This window comes from Parasteatoda tepidariorum, chromosome 5 (assembly GCF_982258835.1).
Source record: "Parasteatoda tepidariorum strain Cologne lab strain chromosome 5, Ptep-v5.0, whole genome shotgun sequence".
Classification (NCBI taxonomy): Eukaryota; Metazoa; Arthropoda; class Arachnida; order Araneae; family Theridiidae; genus Parasteatoda; species Parasteatoda tepidariorum.
The window spans coordinates 77,949,567-77,960,540 of NC_141759.1; the positions used below are offsets into that span (position 1 = coordinate 77,949,567).

Genomic DNA, 10,974 nt, shown 5'->3' on the forward strand with positions numbered 1-10,974 from the left:
TCTATTAAATTGAATTTATTAGACCAAGAATCACATATGGTAACATATTTCTTTGGCTAAAACTATTACTTCTGGCATGTGTTATAACTCCATGATCAGTTTGACATGGCTGATCATCAAATATCCATTGTAATACTCTTTTGTGAGATGACTGTTTCTAAGTGATGCTAGAAAGAAAGAGGACAAATGGTTTTTTTCGTGATGTTATATATGGTCAATTATTTGCATTATAAATAATTTGAAATTGTTATTCTTTTCCCCTCTTGTTAAGCAAAAAGAAAAATTTTAATTAACTGGCCACTTGAACAACTACTTTCTAAATACTTAATTTTAAAGCATGATGTAATTGTAATTTATATTAATTTTAGTCATACTAAATATTTTCTAAAACTATTTGTTTAACTCTTGAATGAAAATTGTCTTGGGTCTATCATTTCTTTAATCGAAAAATTTTATCTAATTTTTAAAAGAAGATTATCTTTTAATAGCTCCAACTTATACCAGAACAGAGATGTTTTCAAAATTTGATGAAATTCACTCAAAGAATAAAAGAAATTGAATAACAATGTCAAACTAAATAAAAAGAGTTGAAAATAACAAAAGTTTAAGAAATCCATTGTAGAGTTTGGGGGAAAAATAAAGAAGGGTTGAGGAAAGAAAGGGTATGGAGTCTATTAGATCAGGGCACTAATTTACTTCAGGGGCAACAGGGTGGATTCTTTTGACTAAAAGGGCAGCAGGGTGCTGCGCCCTGTTTACCCTGCCTAGAATGAGCTCTGATTCAAGGATATAATTGCCCTCTTGTTCAGGATGTCCATACATAGTGTACAACATAGAATTATTTACTTTCAAAGTCTTCAATCTAAGCTACTGTTGTTTTTTTAAACAAAATTTTTAAAATTAAAAAGTATTGCATTTAACTGTATTTAGAATATTTAAATTGAAATTAATATACAATATATATTGCAATTCAACATTAGAAAATTTTCATAATTCTGAACACTCATTTGTAAATTATTTCAATGCCTATTTAGTGGCTAATTATCAATGCTAAAAAAAGTTATACTCGTTCAATAACATTAAAACACTAAATAATCAAAATTCTAAATCTTTAAAAAAATTCTAAAATTATATTTTAAAAAAAATTTGCACAACAATAGAAAGTTTTGCAGCTTTAACTTTGTCTATCATTTTATAAATTCATATCATGATTCATAAAAAAATTATATGAATCTTAAACTAGATAATTTTAAATTTAGAACATTGCAATTTCAAGAAAAGATTAGACATTTAGTAAATAAACGTAAATCAATAAATAAAATAATCAAATTAATAAATAACATTCAATAAAATTATCATAAAATAAATATTAAATTCAATAATATTTGGAAAAAAAAACGATTCTGTAATTTTTGAAAAGAGGAATGAGCTAGCATAAAAAGTCTAGTACCCTCCTACCTAAAATACAAAGCTGTTCTTAAAAAATTTGAAAAAAGCGCCAAGAGAACAAAAAAATAAATCTGAGCAACTTCGTAGGTACAAAATCACTGGCAACATTATATCACTTAATTTATTTAATTTAGAAAATTGCCAAACATTTAATTTAGAAAATTTCTAAACATTAAATTTAGAAAATTGCCAAACGCGAAAGGCATTTGCTACACCATTTTAAATGATCAAAGGCAATTATAATTAAAAAAATTAATAAATAGTCTTTAAAAAAAAACTGCAATTACCAGTGCAACCAAAATTATAGGCGATATCCTGCAAAATTCCGCCTGTCATATCTTTCCTTGAATATTCTGGAAGAATATTATAAAGGCATGTTTTTTAACTTCTTGAACTAGAGCAAGATTTGAATATTCAGTAACACTCCAAGCTTGAATTTCTAAAGACATAAATAAATTTAATAAATCATAAGTTTTCCTACGTTAATAAAAGCTGCGCGAATATTACTTAATTTGAATTATAATCCATTTTCTATTTACTATGCTCGATTCTGTTTGATTGTTTTTGTGTCTACTTGCATTTAAATTAAAAAGAAAATATTGTTAAGATTATTTGTCTCTCGGCTCGGAACTCAAAACGCAAAATTTGCCATTGCGATTTGGCAATCACATTTATTAGATAATAGCTACTATTTTTGCTAGTAGAGGGCGCTAACTGTCCATTAGAAATCTAAATTGCTCCTTCTATTTAAAATTTAAAAAAATAACTTCAAGTAGATGGCGCTAAATGTCAACCATTCAGAGCAATGAGTAATATTTATTTCTGTTATCGTTCGAGACGAGAAAACTTTTATTTGTCTAAAAATATTGAGGAAGAGAGAACGACACACATGCTTCTATGGGGACGATCCAAGCTGTTCAGCGAGCTCTAAATTTGTTCGTCCTAAAATTGTGTGTTTTTCTTTTCACATTTAACCAATATTTTAAATAAAATTTTAATTTTTTCCAAACGTAGTATGATAAAAATTGACTTGGTATGTATGCAAAACAGAAATTTAATAAAATCGAAAGCATTTTGTTATATATATATATATATATATATATATATATATATATAATGTATTTATAAATCATTTAACTTCTATCAAAAAAGTCCATTGTACAGTATTAAATTAATTGAAGTTCTGAGAAGAAAAATAATGGATTTGAATTAACAATAAATAAAAAAAAAAGCATTTTTAACTAAGTTAATTTACAAGCAGTTGAAAGAGAAATACTAGCTCAATATAAAGACCAATCTGAGATTATATTTTGAAATAAATAAAATTAGCGTACTACCTCATGTATTTTATGCATTTTCTTGCTTATTGTTCCCTAAATTTCTGCATATATTTTAATTTAAAAATAAATTTAATTTAATTTAAATACGTTTGATGTAGATGTGTTGATAGATTAGATAATCGTTAACATTATTTTTGCAATTTACAAAAAAATACGTTTGATGTTGATGTGTTCATAGATTAGATAATCGTTAACATTATTGTTGCAATTTACAAAAATATAATATAAAAAAATTGTTTCTAACAGAAATTATGTTTTGTTATATTCTTTTGAGTGGAATAGCTTAATAGTTATTTATGAATTTAGAATGTAATTTAGTAAATGAATTATTACATTCTCAAATGTTTTGTTACAAATTTTTAATGGTAATCTCAAATTATACTCCATTTTGACGGTAATTTTTTTATCAAATAATTTAACACTAGATTGCCCAAGGAAGTCATTTTGACTACTTTTTAATTTCAATTAGAAAAGCAATGATGTATATAATGACACAATTTCTTAGAATTTTGTGACTTCTATAATTATTTTTATTGTTGATATTTACTAATAACTTATTATATAACTGAAAATAATATCAAAAATATTAAAAATTAATTTTAAACAAATTTCTTTATACATTAGTTGTTATTTCACAATGCAGTTATTATTATTTGACTGCTTTTGAACAATATAGGTATTTCCGTCTTTCTAGTGTTAACTTTCTGAAAAAGAATGAATTATTGATATCTATAATTTTGTTTGTTACATATTTTTGACAGTAGTTTATTTATTAAACACTTTTTTTTTGTTTTACATTAAAGAATGTTGTAAGAAATTTAAGAAGTTTCGTTCTACTGTTAATAAAAATTAACATTAGAATGAAAATAATCAAACCAAATCAATCTATATTAGTTTTAAAAAGAAACTTGTAAAGTCTTAGAAATGCCATTTAAAATTTAACGAATGAAATACGTGAATTTGTTTACATCAAAAGCGAAACCCAAACAAAAACTCAGAATCCAGAGCTTAGCAACAGAGATTTTTTAGTCTATCTCTTCTCTGATTGGTTCACAACTAAGTAGCAGAACAACCAGCTGATTTCTTTCCACTCTAGCTACTTCAATGTTTTTGTTTTGGTTCTTCTTTCTTTTTTTCTTTTTTCTATGCATTTCTCGTCTGCCCTCTCAGCTGACTGCGGGTAGCCAGATGTTTTAACGTGGCGTGGGAAACGGGGCTCTAAACATCACGTGACCCTCCGGAAAAGGGAAGGGGGATTATTTTTATGGGGAGAGGGGAGTTATGGCAGGTGACTGGGGAGCGTCATGCCATAAAATCGAAAACCACTGCTAGTCTGTTTCCCGCTGTGTACTGATCTATTTCTACGTTAATTTGTGATAATAAATATAGAATTCAAACAAAAAAATTTGTTCCAAATGTTCAATATATTTTGGGGAATAATCTCCTTCTTTTCAGTAGTAATCTAAACGCCGGGATATTACACATTATATATATATATATATATACAGATGAAGATACAAAGAGAATACAGTTACAGATGAAGATAAAACAAAGAAAAATTATAGACATATGAAAAAAAAAGGGGGGGGGGAATAATAAGTAAAAAAATAACAAACAACAGTTTAAAAAAAACGAAAAAAAAGGATGAAATTTTACTTTTAAAAAAAACCGGGGAAAAAAAGATATAATCTTTTCATCAGCTCACACGATTATATCCGCAAAAAAGAGTGCTTTCTGATACTGTATTAATATAGCCAAAGTAAAATATATTAATACAATAGTGTGAGGAGCACTCAAAAAAATTTTTTTACAAAAATTACAACAAATAAAATAGAACACAATAAGTAAAAATAACATGTAAAAACAGAAAATGAAATAAAATAGAGAGAAAAAACAGTATAAAACATAGACTATAAAGAAGTAGCGAAATCAGATGATGTACTTACATGGACGGAAAATTTTTTAAGAATGATTTAAAAATTTTTTCACAACAAGATTGCCAGACATGTATAGAGGGTGAATATATGTGTAGTAACCGCGTGAAGTATATAGTTTTTAGAATCATTTAATGAAAGAAGACAAAAAGTATTGACATTTCTGGTCACAAATAAGTATATAATAGAGGAAAAATCACTGTTGTGGAAGGCGGAGTATTTTCTTTTGAAATTTGAAAGTGTTTCTAAGAACCATCTTTCACTCTCTCATCCGGCAATCAAGTAGGTTTTGATGCTTTCTACAGCCCCCCCCCCCTCAATAGTGATTTCTGAGATTTTGAAATCGGTTCATCCTCGCTTAAATATAATTTGCGAGACCACTACTGTGCATACTTTTTTTTTATCTTTACTTTTTGCAAAATGTTTTGAAAGATCGTTACTTTTTTGTTTTATTAGGCTGATACTTGTCAATGAGGTAGAAAGTTTGATTCAAAATTATCATAAAACTTATTTAGATTTCTAACTCTCTTATGCAGAAAATCGCATATGATGCATATATTTTCTGCATATAGATATAATGCAGAAAATCGCTCAGTTTCTTCAGTTTTTTTCTTGTTCAAATTATGCCACAATTTTAACATCTGTAGATAATTAAAAAGCGAGAATAGTAGCAAATCGTTTAAATTAAATTTTCATTAAATAGGTTAAGTATTAGAAATTTCCAGGTACTGAAATATATATTCAACAAATACAAGCTTTTTGACGTTTGGAAAAAAGTAAGACATTCTTAGTATTGTTAGTCAGAAGTTGCAGGCGACACAACTGTGGAAGGATTTTGTACTTTTCATAACTAAATGGATTAATTTCTCACAAAAAGATCTCATAGAAAATTAATTTTAGATATTTTACATAGCTCCCTTGGTTTTTGAATCGGGACACAGGTAGAAAGGACAAGGATATCGAAGTATCCGTTTATTTTGTTAAATCCAATACGTGTATAGACTGTTCATCGAAAGTTTTTAAAATAGTATCAATGATAAACTCCGATCATATTTTATTAAGGGTTCATTTTCCACAGCAAAACAATATGATCGTAAAAGGGCGCTATACTGTTTCACCTCCATTGGTTTATATGTGTATAGGTATAAGTTAGGTATAGTATAGCATAGATTTATATAAGTATAGGTATAAATTAGGTATAGTATAGCATAGGTTTATATAAGTATAGGTATAAGTTAGGTATAGTATAGCATAGGTTTATATGTGTATAGGTATAAGTTAGGTATAGTATAGCATAGGTTTATATAAGTATAGGTATAAGTTAGATATATGTATAGCATAGGTTTATATAAGTATAGGTATAAGTTAGGTATATGTATAATATAGGGGTGTAAGTTAGGTATTTGTAATATAGTATAGGTTTATATAGGCATAAGTTATATATATTTACAGTATAGATTTATAATATAGGTATAAGTTGAGTATAGGTATATTGTTTATATAAGTATAGGTATAGGGAGTTCAGGTAAACCTAGAGTCAACTATGAAATTTCTAATTCCGAAAAAGTGATTTCAAAATATCAAACGAAAAAACAAATCATGGCAGGATTAGGTATAGTTAAGAAATAATCCTACCATGGTTTGCTTGCAATAAAACAATATTATATATCAATATTTTGAACGGTTTCTTAACATTTGGAACTTCATGGTTTATTCTAGGCAGTGGCGTATTTTTAATGTATGTTTTGGGGAAGGGGTTTATTTTCGTCTAACATATAATGTAAGAATGAATGATTTTGATCTTACTATAATTAATCTTTATTTATTTTGAAATGTCTCTTTCATTATATATATATATATGTATATTAATAATGGAGGCTTTTTTATATCTACATCCTACTTACCATACAATAGCACATTAAACGATTAATATGCAATTTAGGAGGGAGTTTAGCCCCTTCCCCCGAAAAAAAACCTCTTTAAAACCATGCCACTGACTCTAGCCTTTACCTGATCTCCATTTTTCCCAAAACTTTAAATTTTAAAATACAAATTGAAGAGAAGCAGAATTTGCAATGAAATTTTTTTCCGGTATATAGCGTTCTTTTTAGTAAACATCTAAAAAATGAAAATAAAGTAATTTATTGTCTCATTAAGAAAAATAATAAGAAGCAAAAAACGTATCTGTAAAAATAAAAAGCATTTTAAAACGATATGTTCTTGAACACAATTACAAATCAGTTAACCTTTAACTGTGTTTGAATGCTTATAAGTATGTTAAGCTGTGTTTGAATGCAAAAACTGAAAAAACGCTTATAAATTGTTTCATCAATCGCACATTGACTAACTATCCTTTTAATACAGCCGGCAAGCGAAGGACAAGTAATTTCCTCAAACTTTTACATTTCTCAGCAGGCAAATCATTGAAAAATGTCCTCCGTTTAAAGGTTAAAATTTTCATCCGCTTCTTTTGGCAAGAAGGACGCGACTAACTTAAAGTACAAAGGACATATATAAATCCTCGCCTCTCTTCTAGTAATAAAAGAATAAAATCTCTCGTCATTCTACAAGGGAAAAAGAACTCTTTTAACATCCGCTGTTCTGGTTTCTCAATTATGGGCGTTTAAAGTAGGAAACGCCCGTGCTTTCATAAAGGATGATTCGAAATATGGAATGGAAAGATAAGAGATTAGCTAAATACTTTTTCTTTTCTGAATTATTGCATAAAGTTACAGTCTAAAACTTCTTGTAAAAAGTTCTTTGAACTCTTTAAGTCTTGTTATTAACTTGGGTTTTAGTTTTGAAAAAAAATATGGCAACGAAGGAAACTTTTTGAGTTGTAAAAAAAAATCGTCTGATTGGAACTTTTTCGATTGTATTGTTGATATGGTATAAAAGAAGAAAGTTGTAGTTAATGTAACATTAAATAGAAGACATTAAATAATAAATCTAATACTAAGTTATTACTGTCTACCGTTTCATCTTACGTTATAGCAAGTTTGATAGCAACGTTATAGTAAGCTGAGTTGGGCAAAAGAAATCATCGAAGTGATTTGAATCAATGGAATTAGATTATTTAAATCAATGGAATGAGGTGGTTCGTATCATTGAATCAAGACAGTAATTCGAATCACTGACTCGGAAAATTCGCCATTGATTGATTCCCCACTGTTTCAGTGATGATTCGAACTATCGAATCATTGCCCACACGAATTATTTTGCTGGACAGAAATAATTCTTGAGTATTCCATTTTTTTTTTTTTTTTTTAATTTTTCAAAGCTCTTGCACCAAAGAAGATTGAAGAAAAGACCATAGTTTCAATGATTTGAACTCAAAAAAATTAAATTTCAAACTATGTGTGCTAAGTATGTGTACATATGTTTGACAATAATTTTCTGGACTTTAAAACGGATAAAAACATAACCTTTTTCAGAAAAATATAATAATAATAATCAATAATTTGGCAATATTTTTTTTTCACTTAGAAGAAAATATTTTACTAAATACAATTGTAAAATTACTTTTTTTTTCTAGTAACACTTATAATTTAAATTTTTATAGTATTTTGAGTATTTTATATCGCTTCGATAAATTTTGCACATTTTCAACTTTCAAAACTGATGTTAAAAGAGGAAAAAAATCCAAGTAAGATTTTTAAAGTGGTTTTTAAGTTAATTTCACGGCATGGAATGTCAATATAAGAAATATTATTATTCAAGAGGGGCATCGCTAGCGTCCAATGTTTGTGGCGAACAAAATTAAAATATACAATTCAAATACTTTTAAAACTTCACTTTTGAAAAAAAAATTAAACAAAATTTCTTCCATCCGCTAATTATCTATAAAATGATGGTTATTATTATTATTTAAAAAATTCCCAGCTTACTTATAACTTAGCTGAATTTAAATCGTTATTGATTCATGATTTTTTTCTTCATTTGTCTGAAAAATTGAGGGGGACTTTTGTAAATTGAGGAGGACATTAGCCTACTGTCTTCGGTGACAACAAGCGCTCTATATAGCATTAATATTCAGTTGTGCCAAAACATTATTAAAGTGGGAATATATATATTATTATTATATTGCAAAACATTATTTTACTTTATTTCATAACCGTCGTTGAGCAGTAGACCTAATTTTTAGGTTTACGACTGTTAATTTTCAACTCCGTAGCCTCGTAATTTTGAGCCCAATGCAAAAAGACAGGGGAACTCCTGGATCAAGTATTGGGAGAAATTTGACTTCGTGGTGAACTTTTAAATGGAACTAATCCTCATTTGCGTTACATGGAGAGGAAAACTTCGAAATTCTACCACGGTTGGTCTGACGGCAAGGGGACTCTAACCTCACGAGAATATATTTTAAAAATTATACAGAGTTGTTTATTCTTAGTTTTTTTTAAATGCAATTTATAAAAAGATTCTCAAGGGCCCGGGTGTGCCCATGCGTACTACCTAGCGTTTTATTAAATACGGTACTGCTGATAACTACATGTTCACGCGCTCATAGAACTTGTGATTATCATCAGCAAAAATCTCAACCAAATGTGATTCGAGGTCACAGTTTTTAGTGGAAATTTTACCATTTAAACAGTTTTGTAAATTTGGAAATGAATAATAACCTGACGGTGGACTATATAGGGGTTACGGCATCACTTCCCAACCAAGCTCCAATAATTTCGCACCAATAGTTAAGATTAGAGTTGGATACAAATTCAATGATTTGATTCGGTGATTCGAATCGCCAACATGCATCTGATTCAAATCAGTTGATCCGAATCAAATCAGTGATTCTAATCATCAAAAATCTCAACCAAATGTGATTCGAGGTCATAGTTTTTAGTGGAATTTTTACCATTTAAACAATTTTGTAAATTTGGAAATGAATAATAACCTGACGGTGCAAGGTCTGGGCTATATAGGGGTTACGGCATCACTTCCCAACCAAGCTCCAATAGTTTCGCACTAATAGTTAAGATTAGAGTTGAATACTGATTTGATGATTTGATTCAGAGATTCAAATCACTGAATTGATTCGGTTATTCTAATCACCAACTTGCATCTGATTCAAATCAGTTGATCCGAATCAAATCAGTGATTCTAATCAGCCGTCCAGACATATACCCGACCCTGATCTATCAGATTATCATTCATTTCGAAGTTTATAAAACTTTTTAAATGGTAAACATTTCAATAATAACCTCAAATCACATTTGGTTGAGATTTTTGATTATCACGACCAGAAGTTCTAGGAGTGCGGAATCACGAATTTACCAGAAAAATGACATAAGCTCATGGAACAGAATGGGAGATGACTGATTAAAAATCACTGATTGACTGATTAAAAAATCAGTTTTTGTGTAGAAGTGTTTTATTTCACACTAAAGAACCTTAATTACTTTCTTGCAAAAAACACTATATATAGTGCTTTTTTTCTTTCCTTGTTTCTATTCTTAAGGAATCAACGCTGAATAGCAAATACTTAAATGTATATACGATCCCCTATTGCTTTTAGTTGACCCCTATCTTCAGATCAGAGAAGAGCTGCAAATAAAAACCGCAGTTCACTTTCGAAATTTTTTGCATAGTAAAAGTGGATGTTTGTCAAATAAGAGGTGAAAGAAAAAAGCAAAAAAAAAAAAAAAAGAAGAAGGAACGAGATGAAAAAAATAGTATGAAACATAATAATCACACATATACACAAAAAAAAAGAAAAAAAAGTTCAGTCACCAGATCTATCATAGGGGGTTTCTTTCTTATCTACTTTTAGTGTAACTGGATGGGGGGTCATTTTCAATGGGTCAGCAGCCCCTCTACTTCAGTCAGGGGCATAGAACAGATAGGGGATAAAGTAGTGAGCAAACGAAATGAAAATAAAAAAAATCATGGGGAGACTATTTTTTGTGTAGATTTTTTTTTCTCATTTATTTCGCAGAAATGAGGTTAAAAAAGAAAACCAAAACTAGCAGGGCTCTTTTTCCTTTTTTTTTTATTACGATCGTCGCTTCAGGACGTAAAGTAGAAAAAAGCAGCCCTCCCAATTTTAGATCCTATTTTACAGGGAGGAGTGCCTTATTCAGCACGCGATATCCTTGACTGATCCTCTTCTGAATGATGGACATTCGAATATTCGAACACACCTTTGTATGCTCGGATGAACTTTGGGGCAAGGAATAATTTTTGAGCAACTCCGATTTTTTTTAATTTTTTTTAAGCTATTTATTTTCTAATGTTCATGGACAAACTCGGTA

At 28.9% G+C, this 10,974-nt stretch overlaps 1 long non-coding RNA gene across 1 annotated transcript; it reads right to left on the bottom strand.

Moving 5' to 3' along the window:
• Positions 1-2,266, bottom strand: LOC122270559 (uncharacterized). Its single transcript, XR_006225879.3, has 2 exons — positions 1,737-2,266; positions 1-167 (listed from the first exon to the last, which is right to left on the bottom strand). It is a non-coding gene; the product is annotated as an uncharacterized LOC122270559 (long non-coding RNA).
• Positions 2,267-10,974: the final 8,708 nt, after the last annotated feature.